At 34.8% G+C, this 22,087-nt stretch overlaps 1 long non-coding RNA gene across 1 annotated transcript in view; it reads right to left on the minus strand.

Moving 5' to 3' along the window:
- Window positions 1-5,567: 5,567 nt before the first annotated feature.
- LOC311435092 overlaps window positions 5,568-22,087 on the minus strand; it is a 66,020-nt gene continuing 49,500 nt past the window's right edge. The window contains exon 3 of the long non-coding RNA XR_014691928.1: window positions 5,568-5,801. This is a non-coding gene — a long non-coding RNA (uncharacterized lncRNA). The remainder of the gene's footprint in view (window positions 5,802-22,087) is intronic.

Raw genomic sequence — 22,087 nt, forward strand, 5'->3', positions numbered from 1 at the left:
TGTTGCTACTATTAATTGTTTCTATACCTTTAATATCTACACTATTTTTTTTTCTCACAATATTTCTAATAGTTTATTATATATCTCTCTATATTTGCCTTATTAAACTTAGTATACTTGCTAGTGGTGATTTGTGGTGATCTGTAATAAATAGAAATCTTCAACAAATAGAATCTCCATGTCCTTGTATATTACAGCATCCTTCAAACCCACTGTTGTGTTCTCTATACATACATACAGGCCAGGTAAACCCCCTTTGGTTGTGATGCATCAATACAGACATTTCACTGATTTGGCAGCTCTAGCTGTGGGAGAAGGCTTTGGTGGTCATTTAGTCAAGTATTCAGTGACTTTCACTGTTTCATAGTAGACAGTCAAGACTGTAAATGCAGAAATTAAGTTAGCCAATTAAGTTTAGCTTCTAGCAAAACTCATAAAAGAGTTGTAAGCCTCTTGGTGATTTTATTCATTTTTGACTTGGCAACAGCTGGAGAAAGTTTATGCATCACAACTGTTTGCTACACACTAATTTGCTAATCATTATTGAACTGGGAAGATTGCCAGTAAAAGAAAAAGTGGTAATTTCTACAGCTGAAAATAGATTCATGTAGTTCATGCCCTAGTTTTCTTTGGTGCAGTGGTGAATGTCACACTGCTATGCTGTTTTGTAAATGGCCTGATCAAATACACATGATTAAGAATATCTTTTTCTTCCCAGGAAATTTTCATTAATCTGAAGCATGGCAAACTGGTTGAAAAGCAGTAACTTGTATTCTAGAAAAACTTAGATCAGGCAGTTTCCATGGTACCTTGTCTTTTAAGGCTGCAGTCAGAGTTAAGAAAAAGGAAAGGGGACAGAACAAAAATACATAATTACTGTTGGCAATGTTCAATGGCTTGACTAAAAAAATAAAGTGGTTTATTGTTGGAAAGAAAAATAAAAATATCCATAAAAACAATGTGGAGTATTTCCATCTTTTGTTTCACTTGTTTGTAGAAATCAAAGTGGCAAATGTGTGACTTGATAGCAAGAGGTTGAATTTCCTTGATTTGGGTGCTGGGATTGGATCTTAACTGGGAAATAATCAAAATCTCCTGCATCCGTAATAGCTCAACGGAGATGACTAAACCTTTATATTCTACTCTGAGAAGGAAACTGTTTAACACAAAACATATTCTGAATCAAATAATACTGAAACATGTTTGGCCCAGTTTGAATCCAATAGCAAATAACTACTCTAAGTTTATTGTATTTAAATTTGAACAGTTCTTCAAATGTGGCAAATTACAGACCTAGATCTCTGAGAAGAGAACTTCCACTTTGTAAAATGAGATAGTAAAAGCAAAGTAAATGTTGAATCTCTTATCTAGTTTTGACTCTCTTAGCTAGTTTTCCTGTTGTAACACCCTATGAGAAGTACATTTTCAGGGAAAAAGGAGAGCAGACAGTTCTACCAGGCCAGTACCTTATGTAAAGGAGAATTTTCCATCTGCAGAAAAAACACCAAAGATTGGAGACTCAAGATGGATGTGAAAAATTCAGATTGTCAATAAGACATTCACTAGAACTTAATAAGATCCTGCAGTCAGCAACAAAACAAGGGGATCAATGCGAGGATTCAGAGTGTAAAAATATTATGGCCAGATCAAGAACATATCGATAGCTGCATTTTGAGTAGCTGGGAAGGGGAATTATATGTGCATTAGCACAGAGAAGACACAATCTGATCAAATGCAACCATTATAAAATATTTACTTGCTTTTGTCCTCTTCTCACCCTAAACAACTTCATCATCTTTTCTTCAGCTATCAAAAAACCTCTAGCCAACACTGAAAACAAAAACTAATTTACGTAGGATCAGCAGGGCCCAAATAGAACGATGAATGACTTATACTTACATCATACAGCAAAATTAAAGAACAAAAGGACAACTTTCCTTATAACTCTTAAGAACAACTCTGAAATGAATGCTGAATTGAATCTTTGCTATAAAATCCTGGGGAGACTGACATGTATAAAAAAGTGATTTTTGTTAGTTCTGCAGGTTTTGGAGTAGTTTCCGTAAGTTTTTTTTTTTTTTTTTTTTCCTGAAAAATCATATTAATTCCTGCTTTGCTTGTTGTAAGTTTGTTGTTGTTGTTTGTTTAGTTACACATATAAATGAAAAATGACATTATTCTTACAGGTAATACAGATATAATAGGGCCAAAAAATGAAAATATCAGTTAGCAAATGGTAATACCAGTCTTGTTTACAAGAGATCACAGCATGATTTTTTCTTTTATTTACTGGATCCTGAATACTGGCTGATACTGACAGTAATTAATTCATCAAGAATGATGCTTGTAATAAAGAGAAGATTGCAAAAGAAAATATTTTCATAACCATTTAGAATACACATAGTTATTTGAAATAGACATAAATTAATGTTGATGAGATTTCTGCCTTAACAGGACAAGATTTTGTCTTTTGGAGTTAAGATCCTCCCTTACAGATCCCTAACCTAACAACAACCCAAGAAAACATCAAAGCCTTGCTTTAAGCAGTATGCCAGCAAGATGACCTTCTGACATCCTAAATTATTCTGTGGTTCTATGATTCTAACTGCCCTACATAAAAACTTGTTTTCAGGAAATCATGACTTTAATGAACATTAACATTGATATAAGCTCCCCCCCAAAGATGTTGGTTTTTAGAGATGTAATATTGCATTGCTGATGCATTCAACCAAAACTTAAAGAGAGCCCAGGGGCCTTCAAGTAGGTCAGAATACTTGATTCTCTTCCTAGTGCTCTCCTTCTGTGTCATTCTGAAGCACAGCTGCTTTGATCCTATCTTATATCTTTGATTTTTCTGAATAATAAACACTACTTTGAAAAAATACCCCCTATAGAAGTTTGATGCTGTTGTACATATTTCAGCTCTTCCCAAATGTTCAATTCTAATTCACTTGAAATAATTAATTCAAAATAATTAAGATGACTGCTACAAAGATGTGACTGTTTGAAGAGCCTATGTATGGTTAATGAATCCCAGTATAAGATTCTGTGCTCTTTCACATACATCATCACAAGACAAATGTAATTTTGCTTGTATTGCTCTGCTATGGAATGGCAGTGACACAGGACTGATTTTAGACGGTCTTTAGTTTTCTAAGTACAAAGAAGGTGGCCAAATGAAGGAAACTAACCTACTTGAAGGCACTGCCAACTAATTAACAGATAGGAGGTTTGATGGAGATTTTACATGGTTAGATGACAGAAGATATTGTACCATAATAAACCTTCCTTTTTTGAAAAAAAGGAATTTTTGAAAGACAGAAAGTCTGCCTCCAAACACAAAGAGAAGAGAAGAAACAAATCAATTTGGAAAGGTGGCTAAAGTAAAGCCTAATTTTGGTGAATCTCTCTGTACATTTACTGTGTTATATATTTCAGTAATTAAACTGTGAGAGAGAGCTCTGGGAAAGGATGTATTTAAAAAACTGGATTATTTTTGGGAGATTTCCAAATATCCCTGGACCTTTGCCACAAGACAAAGAAGACCTGCTTCTGGAAAACTCCAACATGGGGTCTGAGATGAGAAGTCCCAGCAGAAAGATCAAAGAAGGAGACAACTCACGAGCCCAATGGAGCCCAAGATAAGTTTCAAAATCACTTTGGTTCAGCAAACAGAAATTGAAGTATACAAAGTCTGACAAGGGAGTAGTGTGTTAACACCTGTCATCATAATTTACATAGTTGCTGGTTTAAAAAAATAAAATAAAACATAAATAAATAAAAAAATTATCTGCAGAGAAGCAGAAAATAACTCCCAATACCACAGTCAGGTTTCCATATATTATAAAATCGTTGGCATACTGAAAATTAGTCTCTACACACACACACACAAAAAAAAAAAAAGACATCCTTGATTTAACTTGTTTGATCAATGATGTACTTGACTTTCAGGGGAAGGAAAAAAAAAAAAAGACATGCATTATAACAAAAAGTTTTGCACACATAGTGTTTCCAAGAAGTTATTGTCACAACTGCTAAAACCATGTTCCGTTTTTCTAGTCCAAATTTTTTCAGCTTCAGTTTGTGGCCACTAGTGTCTTCTGCCTGTCTGCTAAACTAAAGAATCTTCTAGAGTAGAACTTTTCCATGCCCCATGTATGTATTAATAAGGCTCCTTAAATTTTTCTCTACAGACTGAAGTGTATGAATCTCCCAAGACTTACTAAAAAAGCATATTTTCCAGTTCAGTGGCTCTTCTCTCAACATTTTGCAAAATTTTATCACCATCTTTTAAAACTGGCATTTCTATAGGCCCCATTACCAGACCATGATATTTCAGCAGGAGCAACATCAGTGCCAATCACAGAGACATGTTCTTGTTCATTCCCCCAGCATCTCCCTAAAAAAAAAGCTACCCAAAATTATAGTTAATATTTCATTTTTACCAAAAAAAATATTCAAGAAAAAATCTTAAATTTTAGTGTGCTGCTGTGTAAATCGATGAGGACACGTGCTAAATTTAATGTTACCGCTCTGTTTGTCCATAATTTCTGAAAGACACATATGTTCAAACCTGGAAATTTTCCAGGCTTAGATCACTAGAAATGTATTGATTTAGGATGGTGTTGGAGGGAATTAATTAGTATATTAAAAAATAAAAATAAAAATAAAAATAAAAATAAAAATAAAAATAAAAATAAGAATAAGAATAAGAATAAGAATAAGAATAAGAATAAGAATATGAATAAAAATAAAAATAAAAATAAAAATAAAAATAAAAATAAAAATAAAAATAAAAATAAAAATAAAAATAAAAATAAAAATAAATAAAAATAAAAAGGAGATGACAACAATTTCTCACCTCTTCCCTGTCCCTTAGATAAAAAACCCTCCAGGATAAAGGAGTACTATTGCTAACTGAACTGGAAAATACCCACAACTCTTCTGGTCAGCCTAAACACCATGTCTGCATGCGTACATATTTCATCCCTCTCTTTGCTTCGCAAAGCAGCACAGTCTGAGAATCTTGCTGACCACTTGCTGAATCTTGTTAATGCCTTGCTGCATAGCAATACCCCTATATCATACAGCCAGTCCACACCACAAAAAGAAAGATACTAACACACCACCTCTCAGGTATTAATACTGCCCTAGCAGAGAAGAGAATATCAGCATGGGGGAGAGAAAGGAGGTCACAAAAAACACAGCGAGACACAGGGATTGAAGGAAGAAAGGATTTGGGGATGGAAATACATGAAATGACACTTGCTGCTAGGGAGGAGATATGGCACATGAAGCCCTGCAGATGTTGGAAGAAATCCTTGTGTTTTATAGAATTTGGAGGATGACTGACAGGTTCCTTGGGGAGAAAAGGGTGGAGAGGAGGAGATGGAGGTACTGCCTGCAGTGACTTCACTAGGGAGAATGCATCAAAAGAGATCTGAAAACAGTCAGTTTATTATGGACATGCCAAAGTGGTCTTATCTGCTTGAATGATGTTTTCACAATACTTCATACACCTATAAGGTACAGATCTTTTCCCACATAAAGACAAAAGCCCACATAGCTATATGAACTGATCCATTAGATTTTATTTAATTTTGGAATAAAATTTTTCACTCAGCATGTTTTTAAGACATACTTTATAAAATGCTGTATAAACTAATACGGTGTATTAAAGGAACATTCCTCCTCTGATGTTTACTTTTACAGATTGCATTTACTGCCACACCATACAGGTTTCTTTCCTGTTTCTAGATGGTAGAACACAGTGCTCCTCTCGAGTGCTGAACTTCCTCAATCTGTAGAAACACAGAACACATAGCAGTGGGTCACCATTCCTTAGTCTGTTTTGTTCTCTCCTACATAGTTTCCAACGTAGTGAAAAGAAATTTACTCTCCTCATTCTGCTGACATTTAGAAATCTAGTGCCACATTATTTTTCATATATTTCCAAGTTCAATCATGCTGGGTGAACCTTTTATCTTTTAAAATGTTAGAGGTGCAATCACAGAAAGCATAAAGTCAAAGGAACAGCACTTGATAACTCCTAAATTGCTAGTATTTAAAAGTTGCAGAATAACATTCCAGGATATTTCCAGAATTCACATAATAGACATAATAGTTTTCAATTACTATTCTTCAATCCAATTTTCAGCTCACACGTGAGGAAGTTTGATATAGTAGGATAAAGCTATGTCTCAGGAGGCAGAAAAAAAAAAAAAATCCTCACAATTTTCCACCTCATTAAAAGCAGAACAGTAAAAGATGTAAATGAGTTTTCTCCACAATAATCTCATATTATTTCCTTTTGCTCTAAAGAACCTTCTATATCCTTTTAAAACATCACAAAGTTTTAAAGTGGCTTTGAATACATAAAACTAGCTAAAATATATAACATTTGAAAATTAAGCAGGAAAGTTGTTTTGTTTTTGTTTTCTGCAGGGACTTCCTTCCATCAACTCCCCAGTCTGTTCAAAACTGCTGTGGAAAACAATCTTTCTTTTTGACGATGCTATTATAAACTCTATCAAAAGGTATTTAATGCTCCCACTGTGTTAGGCTTCAGCCTTCTTTCTCTTTCAAAGGGCCTCCCCATGCACTCTAGCTTCATGCTGCAACGTGTTGTCAGCACCGACTTAAAAGGCTAAAGTGCTGTTTGTGAATAATCAATGCCACCTCCAGCAACAGGCAGAAAATGTGATTAACCAAAAGACACCTTCCCATCAGCCCTGATCCCAATTCTTGGAGGAAGGTGAGCAGCTGGGAGCCTGCCCTTTTCCAGCCACCTTGGCAACAGCATGTCCCATCTCTGCTCTACAACAGCCAGCCTTGAGGGCTTACTGCTTTGCTGTTCATAAAGAGAAACTGGCATGAGCACTTTTAAGGAGGAGGCATTTGTGACAGCTCCCTGGGCTCCAGGTAGCCAAGGCAGGGAGCAGGGTAACCTACCTGCCACAAAAAAAAAAAAAAAAGAAAGAAAAAAAAATAAAAAGAAAAAAAAGTCCCCGTATCCTCTGCTGAAGCTCCCCCACAAGCCTAATGAAGCTTTAATTGGTTTTAGCGTATTATCTGCCTCAAGCAACAGAGGTCAAAACATCAAATGTAATGAAAAGAAGAACCTGCTGTCTCATTTATGTGACTTGAGAAAGGCAGTGAAAACAAAATTACATTTGAATGAGCAGAGGATAATAAGATCTGTGAGTTACAAGTGGATTGGGAATTCTCTATGCCCTGTCCTGATAAGGGCAATTAGAGAGGCATTATCACAATAAAACCAAGTGTTCTTCAATAATCAGGTGAACTTCTAGTGAGCTTGCTGGTACTGACAGATCACAGTCCAAAGAAGGCAGAGGCGTCACCTGAATAAACATTTTCTTTAAAGATGGAGAACAGGAAAACACAGTAATTTAATGAAACCCTATAGAAATAAATGAATGAATGAATGAATAAATAAATAAATAAATATTAGGCACCAAGGACAAGAAAAAAAAATGGACCAACCATGGAAACAATGAACAACATGATGAAAAATAAATGGAATGGGGAAAAAAAATCTTAATTAAACAGTGAGAGATAACAAAGCAGCTGTAACCATGAGATTACCTACATCTCTGGTACCGAGCAGTATATGGGCTGTACAACACCTTGAGTTATGAAACAGTTATGTCTTGACAGAGTGATCAGAAAGTGCTCTTTCTGCACCTATTTTCTGTATGAAAGAGTTTGTTAATTTTTATTTTATTTTATTTTTAAAGTGTCTTGAAAAGAGGGATAGAACTAGTCATTGAATGATTATATATGGAAAACTAAAATTGTTAGCTGTCGACAAAGCCCAGGTGGTTTAAGGAAACCATCAGAAGAGTGCAGCAAGCAAAACATTTTCAACGTCAAGATACTAAAACTAGAGACATTTCTGCAGCCTATGACAGCTATACAAAAAATGGCAGATGATTTCTGCCAAAATTAGCATGTTAATAAAAAACATACTGAATCATCCCTTTCATCAGGTATCTGTTCATCTTCACAGTTTAAGTCAAATTAGGGCTCTTGGGACACCGTTCTCTATCACAGGGCACAAGTGTCTCTCAGGGCACAAGTTGCTCATCCTCTCCAGGATTAAAAATAAGACCTTAGGGATCCACATGCTGTTTCATGCTGCTTGTACCCTTTCGCAAGGTTCTAGATTTATTATCCATGTGGTTTTCCATGGTAGTGGGATAACTTCTTTAGTTTTGCAATCTTATTTACAGCTCTTATCTCAGCCTCTTCAGAGAACCTGAGACCCTTCCATGACTACCTGTTACTTCCCCCACCCAGATCCTGATGTGAGATGGGACAAGGGTAAATATTCAGATCTGAGTTTCCTGGAGTTCCGAGCTTTCAGACTCAGGTTCCAACTCTAAATGTTGTGTTTCATGAATACTCATGTATCATACTCTTTGTGATACTTATTAAGCTATGTAACCAATTCTCTTTCCTTACATATTATTCACATGAGAACCCTATGTGTGATGGAAGAACTAAGTATAAATTTAAAATGAGAAGAAATTCAGTGCAACAGCTGCTACAATAGGTATTGATATTTCAAAGTAGAAAAAAAAAAACAGGCCAGTACTTTGCATGGAAAACATACCTCTACTTTGCAAGCTGAAAAAGTTAAAGTATTTCATGAAGCAGTTTCTTTATTAATATATGGCCTAATAGAACACAACAATTGATTCAAGGACAGCTGTAACAATGAACACTGAATACAACAGCTGTCTTGAAGAATCCCACCAAAACGTAACACATAAGAGAGAAACAGAAAGAAATGAAATGGGAAAGTGAAAATTCGATGGAAAATAAAAATCAGAATAAAGGGTGATTTTCAAGTTGTTAGAGAGTGAGACAGGAATCTTCAGGAAATAGAAACCAACTTTTATAAAACAAAAAAGATGACATTAATGAGTGTGACAGGAACAGATCCAAGCTAGAAGATTAATAGTAATTTGAAAGACAGTAACTGAGAACATCAAGAGAGAATACAAGACAGACTTCATATTTTCAGAAGCAGGAAGTCTTTAAGAAAATTAATGATTCAGATGGACTACCAGGAAAGGGAGCAATTTCAGAGAAGTTGATGTCTAACCTTGGAAATCTCTATTTCTTCTGAGTAGTTACATACACCTCCAAAAGCCCCATTGATTTCAATTTCTGTTGTCCTAAGGAACTCCGGTGGGAAGTAAGGTGATTATCATGAGCTAGCCCTAATAATTTGTTTTCTTCAGTCCTTTGAGTTTAATAGAACAGGATCACAGGAAGACATTTGTGCAGAGAATATATATTAATTGCTGGATTAAGTATTTCTGCTTCTAAGATGTAGCACGTCTGTTCCCAAGTATTCAGTCATTGTGCAGTTAACATTCGTGTTAGCTTTGCCTCGTATAATCGTAAAATAAATAGGAAAGCATAGGTGAACATTATGTTAATTTTAGAAGGATTTTTAGCTGAGTAATGTCTAAAAGAATAAACCTATCACATCAAGGCAACCGATTAACTTTGAAGTTATTACTTTTGAGCAGATTACTGAGCAGCAGTTTATTGAGATGTGATTGATGTATATCTGTTAGTCATATTTGGTGAAAATATTTAATTATATTTGGCTAAAATTTGGATTTTATTTATAACAACATTAATCAAACTTAAATTGAATGTGTTCTAAAGTGAAGCTTTTACATCAGGAGATAAATAATGGCATAACAGTAAATATTCTATTGTTAATGATCAGTCATTATAACTGCTGCTGTTAATATAATTCTCTGCAAGAGATTTTTTATTTTTATGTTTTTGTAATAAGACCAATCACAAATGCATAATACGCACCGAACTCTCTTCCTTTCTGCCCAGAATATAACAAAGCAACAGCACAACAACACATGAGCAAAACTTCTGGGAGGGTTTGGAGGAAGCTTCATAAATCCATTAAGGGCTTTTCACTGGAATCATTAATAATAAACTCATTCTTAAACGTAATGGATAATACCAACACACTAAGTTGTAAACTAAAACAGAGAGAAAAGGCTATTATTTGTGGTGTAAAGAAAAAAGAAAGAATACATAGTGGGTTTTATACAAATGGTTATTGTGAATATAGGAAGAAAAAACTCATTTTATTCAATATCAGAAAAGTATATCAGCATGGGAGAAAGTGCTATAACTGGAACAGTGGGAGAAGAGTATGAACTGCTGTGACATAAAACAGAAGCTCAAATTACATGGAGGTCAAAGTCTCATTTTTTTCTGTGCAACCCAACTTTGTGTTTAGTTTCATAACTGGCATCAATACACATTAAAATCTCTCCTAATAATCATAACCTCCCTACCAATAGCCTTTTTAGTTGTGATACAGATGGTAATGTTGTGTGTTCTTTCTTCCAAGATCCTTTCATCATTCAAAAAATCTTCTTATTATCCTACAGCAATTATTTTTGATCAGAAATTAATGAAATAAAGTATAGAATTGCTTTACCTCACAGAGCTTTTTAGACTATAAATGTGTTCTGTGAAATGAACAGTGGTCTCTCCTTCTGGTTTAGCTCTTGTCATAAATAAATAGCTTACGTAAGCCCATGAAAACATGTTAAGAGTTCACAAAAGGAGCCTCTGCCCACTCTGACCTTTGTCTCAGAGAAATCTAGGAACGTCTAGAAAAAGATATCCCCATCTTCCTCCAAGGGAATGATTTAGAAGTATTTTTCTGAGAAGTCCTGATCATGCTGAGATTCAAGAGTAAATGAATATAAATATTAACTTTTGTCTGAACGTCCTAGGCTGACTCTGTGATTTAACTATCTTTTTTTTTTTTTTCCTTGCAAGAATAAAATTCTAAGAACCGAAGTGCAATAAACTAAGCCTGGAACAACCTTATTGTAACATATCTTGGGGATCTTCTCCTCTTAGCTAGCAAAATACATAAAATATAACAAAGTTTTTAGGTATACAGATAATTTTTAACTGGTTTAATACAATGAGAAGAGAATGGCTGACCCTGAAACATATTCCTATGCTTACTGTGAGACAGTTAACATTGAAAACAGAAAACTTTGTACTGATAATTTTACTTTGTCCTAAGTCATAATGCAGTAAGCCACAATAATGAGTATTTATATTAACATTTAAAACATAAGATCACAAAATAACCAAGCTGGAAACCTAATCAGTTGTAGATCATCTGCTGTACCATACCACTCAAAGCAGGACTATCTTCAAAGTTAGATCAAACATTGAAGTTAGATCACATTGTTCAGGGCCAGAATATGGTCTACACAGTTAATTTTTGGGAGGCACTAATTCGTTACACGATATTCCATGTATTAGGAAAATTCTTTCCCTCATAAGTGCCTATAGCTTCTAGGAGAGCAAACTAAAACAGGAGGTTCTAAACCAGGAAAAAATTTAGTAGTGCATAGAAGACCACACCATATTTCTGAAAGATGCTCTGCACTCTGTCTGGCTGTAGTGTGTTATTTCAGGATATTACCATGTTTTAAGTAAACTCCACCTAGAGTTATAATGACATGTCAAGAAAGTTAAAACTTCAAGAAAGGATTAATATTATTTCTTTAATGTTTTTATATCTTAATTTGTTTTCTGTGTGCTTTTCTAAAAGCTTCATATATGCAGTTAAATGATTTGTCCCTATTCCATGCAGACAGACAGCACCCAAGAGCACAGACTCAGGTCCTCACAGTATTGTGCAACACATAAGTCTTATGCTGACTAAGTACAGATATCTGAGGTGCCTCTAAATGAAAAGATCTTAGTGAGCAGTAGATGCTAAAGTAGGCACAAACATATCCACACGCAGTTCTCTCCCTTTACATTCATTGCCCGCATTCCACTTTGATTCTGAGATATATCTTTTAAAACACAAAATCAGTAAAATAAAATGGAAAGATATCTTCTAAACATGAAATATTTCATGATGAAAAATAACATCTGCAAATTACTAGAAACCTCCTGTGGTACAATGGAAAAGCTTGATTCGAAATCCCCCCCCCCCTTTTTTTTTTTTTTTTTTTTTTTGTCAGCTGCACTGGTTCCTAATGCATGCAATCAGCATTTGTTGCTTTCAGTGAATTATGCCTCACATCATTGTACCAATCATGTTATTGCTGCTTCTGTTTTGTTTATATTGACCAGGCTTGATAGGAAAAAAAAATAAAATTGTTTTGGGAAGAGGTCTTATCTGCTGCTGATTTAAGTATAAGCTTAAAGGCACTTTCAGGGCAATGTCAAAGTTTGGATCCTATTTGGATCCTATTTACAGTTACAGATTTTCTGAAACATAATTGTAATAAGGGCCAGTTCACAAGCAATTCAGTATGATGGTCAACAGTTTCCATACAGACATTTTATATTATCACAAATGAGGCATTCTTCATTACGTGTGGAAAATTATCTGTTTTTCCTTCTAAATTGTGGGTCAGCATCCCCAGATTCTACTAATGTACATTATTTTGTTGAATTTTAGAGAACAATTGAATGAAATCAAATCCTGTTCAGAACTGAACTGCTGAAACAATTTACATGGAAAAGACAGGCTATTAAATATTATTGAAGTTTTCCAAAGATATTTCAGCAGCAAGATAAAAGTTTCAAATGAAGTTTAAAGTCTAGGGTATTAAAATGCATAACTTAGAAGACAAATAACATTTTCTTTACACTGGGTTAACAACTCTTTTATCATTAAATTAACCACCAGAAAATAAGAAACAAGCATAGTCCCGATATTCTCTATTAATCTCTGTGAGGGAAGCCAGAGAGTTATGGAGAATGCAAAGATGCAGTTCTTGACTATATTGCATGCCAAACAGAATAGCTGAATACATAGCAAGAGGGGTAGCAAGAGGGATTCATAAGAGGGAGTCATTCTGGATTTCATCTTTGTTACTTAATAAGAAAATTCATCATGATTCTTTCCTCTTTTTTTTTTTTTTTTTTTTTTTTTTTCAGGTGGTGGTCTTTGCATGACTTTTTACCTTCATTTTCTATTTTGGATTTTGGAAATGAATAATTTTATTTTCCTCTACTTTATCCAAGCCTGAGTTATGGATACTTTCCAGATGAGTAATAAATAACAAATTATTCCACTGGAGTAGTCCTGAATATTAAAATATTTGGATAACTCTGGAAGAGACTTAGAGCAACCTACAGAAACCTATTGCCTTGATAACTAAGACACTAAACTGATTCATGGTTTGGTTTGGAGGCTGCTAATAAGAAATCTTTTCTGGTGTCAGTTTAGACAAGATATTTTTTCACAGAATTATATAAAATAGCTGTAATAGGTCCAACAAGCTGTTACCCTAACCTGGTATGGTGACTCCCAAAAGAATCATCATCAGATGTAGAAAGAAGGTATAAGATTAATGTAAACATATCGTGATAATTTTCCTTGTACAATGTAGCAAGATGGAAGGCTGTTCCTCTCTGCTTTTTATTCTACTGCTTTCTCTAATTGCATTTTGGATCTATGCAAACTCTTTGCATTCATAGTATGTTGAATGAAGCAGATAGTTTAAGAATGCGTGGTTTGGAATAGTACCTCCATCTGCTCGTTAAAAACTTTCACCCAGTAATTCACTTCAGCCCCACATTAAGTATGAACAATCTCCCTGTTCAATTTCTCTGTGATTCTGTAGACCTTCATCATCAGCTCTTTTACAGGATACTGAGTCCTGGCTTTCCTCTCATACCACTCCACAGACTCATCTCATCCATATGAATTTTCTATGTATCTTTATCCTTTAGATAACCAACAACATTGTTCAGTGCATGGGTACTTTGTGAGTTCACATCTGTTTTATTGTCTATTCAGTATAAAATAACACGTAACAAGGAAAGTAATAAATTAAACAGACAAATAAATATATATAGAAAAAGGTGAGCAATAGCAAAGAGAAAAATTGTTTGGCCAGTGGTTGATGGCCATTAAGGGAAATGCTCAGGCATAGCCTTGAGGTGAATCACCCTGAACTGTGTAACTGATAAGGAGAGAGACATGATTATCATGAACACTATGGAATTTTTCAAGGGACTTGTGTGAAATTTCTAATAGACTTCCATAGGCGATTATGGGATTGTGGGATTATGTAAAATTTGCTGTGGGGACTGAGAAGCCTCCTGGGTCTAGAGTGCAGTTAGGGGCTTCATTGGCTGAGAAAGAGGATGTTGGGGTCCCAGATTCCACTGCATTCAACAGTTACACAATATCCTCTTGTGGTTTAACCCAACAGGCAGCTAAACTCTACATAGCCTTTCGCTAACTCCCCTACACGGGGACGGGGGAAATAACTGGGGAAAAAAAAAAAAAAAAAAAGTAAAATACATGGGTTGATAAAAAGACAGTTTAATAGGGCAGAAAAAGAAGGTGAAATAATAATAGTAGTAATAATCAAGAATCACAGAAAGGCCAAGGTTGGAAGGGACCTCCGAAGATTATCTAGTCCAAACCCCTTCCAAGCAGGGTGACCTAGAGCACGTTGCGCAAGATGGCATCCAGGTGGGTTTTGAATGTTTTCAGAGAAGGACACTCCACAACCTCTCTAGGAAAGCTGTCCCAGTGCTCTGCCACCCTCACAGTAAAGAAGTGTCCCCTCATATTCAGCCAGAACCTCCTGTGCTTCAGTTTGTGCCTGTTGCCTCTTGTCCTGTCACTGGGCAAAATAGTGTGGAAACTGGCTCCACACTCTTGACACCCTTCCCTCAGATATTTATACATAATAATAATAATAATAACAAAGAAATGTATATACAAAATGAGTGATGCACAATGCAATTGCTCACCACCTGATACTCAACTGACAACTGATACTCAGCCTGTCCCCAGGCAGTGACCACCTTCCTGGCCAACTCCCCCCATTTTTATTATTCAGCATGATGTCACATGGTGTGGAATATCCCTTTGGTTAGTTTGGGTCAGCTGTCATGGTTCTGTCCCCTCCCAGCTCCTTGTGCACCCCCAACCTCCTCACTGGCAAGGTAACATGAGAAGCTGAAAAGTCCTTGACTTAGTGTAAACACAGCTCTGCAACAATAAAAATATTGGTGTGTTATCAACATTATTCTCATCCTAAATCCAAAACACAACACCACACCAGCTACTAGAAACAAAACTAGCTCTATCCCAACTGAAACTAGGCTAGATCCTTAACACGAATGGTTTATTTTAATTTCAATTTCTCTTTCCTGAATGGTAACAGACAGATCAGATTCCAGCATTATCTATGTAAAAGGTACGATTTTTTTTTCCCCTCCATATCTTGCCTATATCTTTGCTATGCTCCACCAGCCATTCTATTTCTTTCAGTCAGTCAGCATTGTAAAGCTTTTCTACAACTCTGCAACAGGTTTTCATTTTTCATTCTCTGAATAATTGCAGGCATCTGTACATTGTTCTTTATCGAAAAAGCTGACCATCAATTCCAGTTCTCAATTATTTATCTATGCAGTGATATGCTCTATCAACTCCAGTTTCTTTAAGTATTATTTTGAGTCACTACTCAGAGAAGGAGATATCAACTGGATTCTGCTTGTTCACATTGATTGCTCCAAACAACTGACAGATTGGTGACAGGTTTTGTAAAAGCCCTAGTGACACTCTTTGTTACTTCATCTCTGGCACTGTGAAAAAACAATAATGGATAATAATCCATAATAACGGATAATAATCAGAGGGCCATACGAGGCTAGCGACTTTTCTAGTAAATTTCCAGTAACATTTCTCTCTGCTGAAAAATTTGCCAGTACCGTGCCATATCTGTTTTGTTCAATAGCAAGCTCTATGGCTACTGCAAGAGAATTTATTCAACTCAACTCAAAGTTATTCTACTTCATAGAGGTTCGATTTAACAATGGAAACACCCAGTTTTGTACTGCCAATTGAAAACAGAAAAGAAGAATATTTATCTCACCATTTCATTCTTCATAAGCAACATACATTTTATTGTTGTTTCAGTCATTTTTGTCCAGTTGCATTTCTTTTAGCCCACCCTGTATTGAACTTCACGTTGTGTGCCCCTCCTATTATTTTTTCCAATTTGTTGCCTGTAGTCTTGCCATTACTTTACAAATACTTTATGCACTGGAGTGTTTAACTGACCACTGCCTGTCAGATAGTGCCTATCTTTGATTAGGCACTAATTGCATTGCAGCCCAGTCATTGTTGTTTTAAGTGATAGTTCTGTCTTCCTCATTGATCTCTTATTTTCCGTTTAATGATATCACTTTATCCAGTGTCACATTTAAATTACTCTTTGTTTTGATGGTGGTTTTATGTCCCGTTTAAACTAAGCTCCATGATCAGCCATCATTTAGTCTGGCTCCAGTACTCCTATGGATGCAATCAGAAATAAGTGATGCAGAGAAGTTAATAAAAATAGAAACTTGAAAAGAGAAACTTGAAATAAGGAACTTGAAAAAAAGAGTTTTTGAAATACAAATATTGGTTAAGTTAAACACACTGCAAAAAGATGACAGAGTGGCTTAGAAAAGTGAAGGGTGAATTTTAGCAACTATTTAAGATTGTGAAATTGACTTTTTCTCAAGGTAGAGACTGTTTCACAAACAGAATACTAAAGTTTTGTTTATTTATTCTTCATTGCACAGGGTGAGAAAGCTGCATAATGAGGATTAACATGGGACACATTATTCCATATTATCTGAGCCAATGGTATTCTGTAATTAGGAGGTACTTGAATTAAGGACTAGGCCAATCAGCAATAAAGTTAACAAAAAAGATTCTAGTGATTTAAAAAAAAAATAAATAAATTATTTTGGTTCATAGTAGCCAGACTCTAGAGTTTGATATAGCTGTCAGTGAATTTATTTTTGCTATGAATATTGAGAAAGGGGAATAGAAGCCAGTTTAAAACACATCTCAGCTAATCTGTTCAGTTTAGTGTTTTTAAGCACATACATGTCTCAATAGATTTATGCACAATATTAAGAATAGAGGTTTGCCTTTCCCCTTAGTTTCCTTAAAATTTAATCATCCTTTACAGGTTTTGACCATTGACAAATGTATAATTTCATCAGTAGAGTTCAAATATGAATTTTCCTTTCAAGTTTATTTTGAAATCTCTTAAATCTCTTGAAAAAAAATGTTTTAAAAGGTTCACTATTTTTTTGAAGGATCAAGCTGAAGAAAATCTTTGATAAGAATGACGAGGCTCAAAAAGGAAGAGAAAGAGAACGAAAGAAAAAGAAAAAGAAAAAGAAAAAGAAAAAGAAAAAGAAAAAAAAAAGAAAAAGAAAAAGAAAAAGAAAAAGAAAAAGAAAAAGAAAAAGAAAAAGAAAAAGAAAAAGAAAAAGAAAAAGAAAAAGAAAAAGAAAAAGAAAAAGAAAAAGAAAAAGAAAAAGAAAAAGAAAAAGAAAAAGAAAAAAAGATCTTGAGAAATTATCTCTCTTGAGGTTCCCCCAGAACACTACCCTGAAGTTAAAAGATTTTCTCTAAAAGTCCAAGTAGCAATTCTGTCAGAAATCCAGTTCTCTGTTCCCATATTTGTTTTGTTTTGTTTTGTTTTTCCTTACACACACCAGATAATACTGTGTAGTGTCCTCTTCCCACAAAAGAGGATTCCCTCAGTAAAGAAACTTGTTATATGTTTAAAGTTTTCATTCATTTTTCCAGTCAGAGTTCCAGCAAGAGAGAGACTGTTAGAAAGAAAACTTTGCTTTGAATTGGAAGTAAAATAAGGTCATTATAGGTTTCTGTCAGAAACACAGCAGACACCTATTTATGCTCTAGCATATCTTGTGGGCTAACCATTTACTGAAAACCCTTAATAAAAAGCTGTGAGAATTCCAACCAGTAAATGGCATGGTTAATTATTTTAAACATATTTTAACCTACTGAGTTATAATCTTCATTAATTAGTTCTGAAAGGTTATTTTTCCTTTCACGTTTTAGATGTGAAGAGGAATTATCGCCTGTAAAATAAGCCTGACAGTAGATAAAAGACTTTTAAAGAAAAGGTGAAAAGTAGCAAGAAACCTGATTTTTGGCTTTATGAAGTTATATTTTGGTCCTAAAAGATAAAAGAAGTTTCTGAAGATGACAGCACAAGACAAATGATATTTTCTTCTGCCACAAAACCAGGACTAAAGCTGAGAGAATTGTTTTTAAACAGTGTATTACAACCTTATTGCATATCAAGTGGACATTGAAACTTGTCTTCTGCCTATAAACTATGCATATAAAATTCTGATACTCCTTTTAGAACAAGAAGCTGCACAATATAATGTAAAGACTGTTTACTGTGATTCTGATACATATACCGCAGGGATTGTTGTTATATTCAGAGCTAGAATACTGAGTGCTTACAGAAAAAAAAATTGCTGCCACAATTTGTGTCAGTAACTAAACTAAAGAAATGCAGTTTTCTCCAGGGAATATCATATTACCCTATAAGTTCTTCTAGCCTATCCCATTTCTGAAATTCTTTCATTTACCCTTGTGATTCCTGCTTGCAGGAATCCCACCTACCATCCCATAACCACCCTTTAAACTGCTCCCACAGCTCCTTCTTGCTGGATGCATTTAATATGGCTGGTTCTGAACCATTCGAACACTTTCCAGCTTGTTGGTACTGGCACAAATTAAATAGGCAAGAGCAGCTATTCTTTCAGTGGGTGAGGAATGGGCAGAGAGGAACAAACTGAACAGAGGCCTCTATGCTCCCCTGTCTTTATAAGAAGATAAAGGAAAACAAATATTATGATTTCTACTGACCTATCAAACAAAAATATTCAATATGTTCCCAAGTTCCCTGCAAGGTGAGAGAAGATGAGAGAGACAGAAAACCGGTATGATTAAAAAGTCTCATTTCCTTGCAAAACAAGGTTAATATAATCAATACTTATTGATTATATCACCAGCAATGATGTTTCTAACTAGATAGCAAGTAGTTAAATTAGTTAACTAGATGCTACTACTTCCAAGTAGTCTGTTTTTGCAGTCTTTGCAGAATATAGATAGAAAAGAGAACATCCAAATGTCAATGCCTAACTGTTCTCAAATGGGACATCTTTTGAGGCTTATTGTATTATTGCAGCATAGATTGTCCTAAAGGTGCAGAACTAAGAGAACTCCTAGACACCAATGGGCTTTTTCAACTAGCAGAGAAAGGTATAACAAGAATCAATGGCTGGAGCTTTTAGCTAGACATATTCAAAATAGTAATGAGGCAAATTTTTTAACTGCAGTGGTGATTATCAGAACTATGAAGGACAGTGATGATATTTTTCCAGTTCCTCAAATCTTCAAATCAAGAATGACGGCTGTGCTGGGACATAAGCTTGAGCTATTACAAGTTATTTGGCTTACTACAGAGCTTAACTAAGTGAAATTGTACTGCTGGTGTTATTTTTAGCTCAGACTAAGTGATCTAATAATCCCTGTTGGTCTTCAAATGTATGAACTGATGAAGTGAAGCTGAAAAGTGAAGTGAAAGCTGTTGGAGTTTGTGAACAGACAGAGTTGAGGGAATACAGGATACTTCAGTATGGTGGTTTTACAACAGAGGAAAGAGTGGCTTGTCCTGAACTGAAACAGGTTTTATGCAGAATTTTGGGCAGTGCTAAAAGGAAAAGGGGAAAAAAAAAAAAAAGTAGAAATGAAATATTTATTTTGTAGTTAAAAGAATCCCCACAACAAAAAATATCTGATGAATTTGTGGCAAAATTGCAATTAATCTCTGACTTTCAGGATTGATTTTTGCTGAATATATATACATATATTTGAAGAAAATGAATACATTTAGTCAAGCAAGCAATGAAAATCATATGGTGAGAAAAAATTCCAAAAAAAGAGAAATGAGAAACAGTTCCATGACATGCCTTGTTTGAGAATAATGATGGATTGTCAATTAGAGACTGTTTTACACAAACCTATACAAATGGTCGGCATGGCCCCTGAGAAAGGGTTCCTACAGTAGATGAAAACTGAAGTTGGTTTTAAATAAAAGCTCAATAACATTTCCCACACATTTTTCATGCATATGAAATTAAAGAAGACAGAGGTGAGCTATCGAATAATTTGTACTTTTCTCAGACAAGGATAAAATTTTATTCAGATTGACATATTTGTACAAATAAATTCAAGGAAGGGTTTTGATAAGTGGCTAATCAATATTTATAGAACTAAAGTTCATCAAATTATACTTATAAGATGCTTAACTATTAATAATTTGTCTATATAGCATGCTACTAATGTACATTCAATAACTTTATACGAGGAGGGGGAGATTTCCTTGCCAACAGAAAAGGTTTATTAATGGTAGCAAGTGGCTTGTTCTAACTGTCTTTCTTCCAGAGGTTCCCCTGTGACAATGGTCTTCCTCCTACCACTAACCTTCCTACATGGGCATTCATGAGACAGGTGATATATAAAGTAAAATGGAAGATGAGAACCCAAGATGTAATACTAGTAACAAAAGGTGTTCTTACTAATGTAAAATACATTTTTCTGCTTTAGGTTTTCCACCTCTGATCTTTTCATTCCATAAATATCCTGTTAAATACCATTAAAATGCTTTGACTGACAAATTGCACTCTAGATGTAATAATATTTTCTCATCTTTCTAATGAGAGCTATGCATGCATAGACAGACAGATACATAAATACAAAGTGAACATTAGAATGTTTTTCTTCACACAAAATAGATCTTCTCAGTAAATTTTGTATTTAGAAAGACTAATGGGTGCTATTTTAAAATTTCTTTTATGAAAAAAAGAAAAACAAACAAACAAAAAAACAACTCATAAAGCTGGATTAAAAATCCCTAAAGTCATTATGTTTTCAGTCTTCTGTGCTTACCCTCAAATCTTAACAAACATTGTTCATATACTTGCTAGGGCTCAGAACAGTCCTCCTCCAAATCTAAACTCATGCGAGTTTAAACTTTGGCTTCCTCTTGTACAAGATTTCAGCTTCAAACTTTACCTTTCCAGTTCCAAGTTCAGCACTGATATTGACTTTCATCTGAGTACTTCAAGAAGCTGCTGCCACAGGTCCCTTGAGACTGCCCTTTCGCTCTTTAGGTCAACTTCAAAACAAATTTGAAAAAAAAAAAGAAAAAAAAAAAAAAACAAAAACACATTTTTTCCTTTTCCCCAGTTCACAGAAAAAAAAAATCAGGCAATGGTGACTGTGCACTGAATGTAACCTTGAATGGAAGTTAACTTACAAACACTCATAGAGAAAGCTTTCATTTGTTGTTGGAGATAACTTTTGCTTTTTTTTTTTTTTTTTTTTTTTTTTCCATTAGTCAGATTATCAAATCATACTTAAAACTGTATCTGTAGGGCAACTGTTTCAGGGACTATAGAGCTGAGAATTTTCAGGAGAAAAATACAGTCTTTCATGAGAGAGTTGAGGGAAAGACAGTACTGGGAATATCTTCAGATAATTCCTGTCAGAATTTAATCTGATGCATTGCAGAAATGAATCGAATTATTCTACACAGGAGTGGAACCTAGGAAATAAAGATTTGAGATGCAATACAAATGTCCTGCAGTATTTACTACTGCAGAGGCAGTAATCTGCCTGTATTGAACTACATCTTCAAGTAAAATGTGAGTTTAATGAGAGGTCAATCTTAAGTGACATTTTAAAAACAGTCTTATCTTTCCTAAGTATCTTTCCTAAGAAGGAAAGATACTAACAGGCCTAAAAAGCAGGTTATCTCATTAATGAGGAGACACTTCTTTCTTTAATACAAAATATGATTGTACACTCAAGTCATTTAGAAACCACATCTCCTGCAGCTGCAGGACTGACTCATTTTTAAGTTACTTACTGCAGGAGATCCTGCAAGCATGGTTTTGTTTTGAGTGGGCCTTTTCCGATGTATATCCTGATCTCAGCAGTGCAGTGCATATGAAGAGTGAGGAAGACAACATTTCTTCAATTTTTTCCTTAATCTCTCTTAAGCAGATATTACCAATTTACTGAATAACAGATGGATAGAAGACAGGTGAGAGACTCTGCTCTTGGCTCAATTCATCTTCTTGAACCCTATGAAAATCACCTAGAGATATTCAA

This window comes from Aythya ferina, assembly GCF_964211825.1.
Source record: "Aythya ferina genome assembly, chromosome: 3".
Lineage (NCBI taxonomy): Eukaryota > Metazoa > Chordata > Aves > Anseriformes > Anatidae > Aythya > Aythya ferina.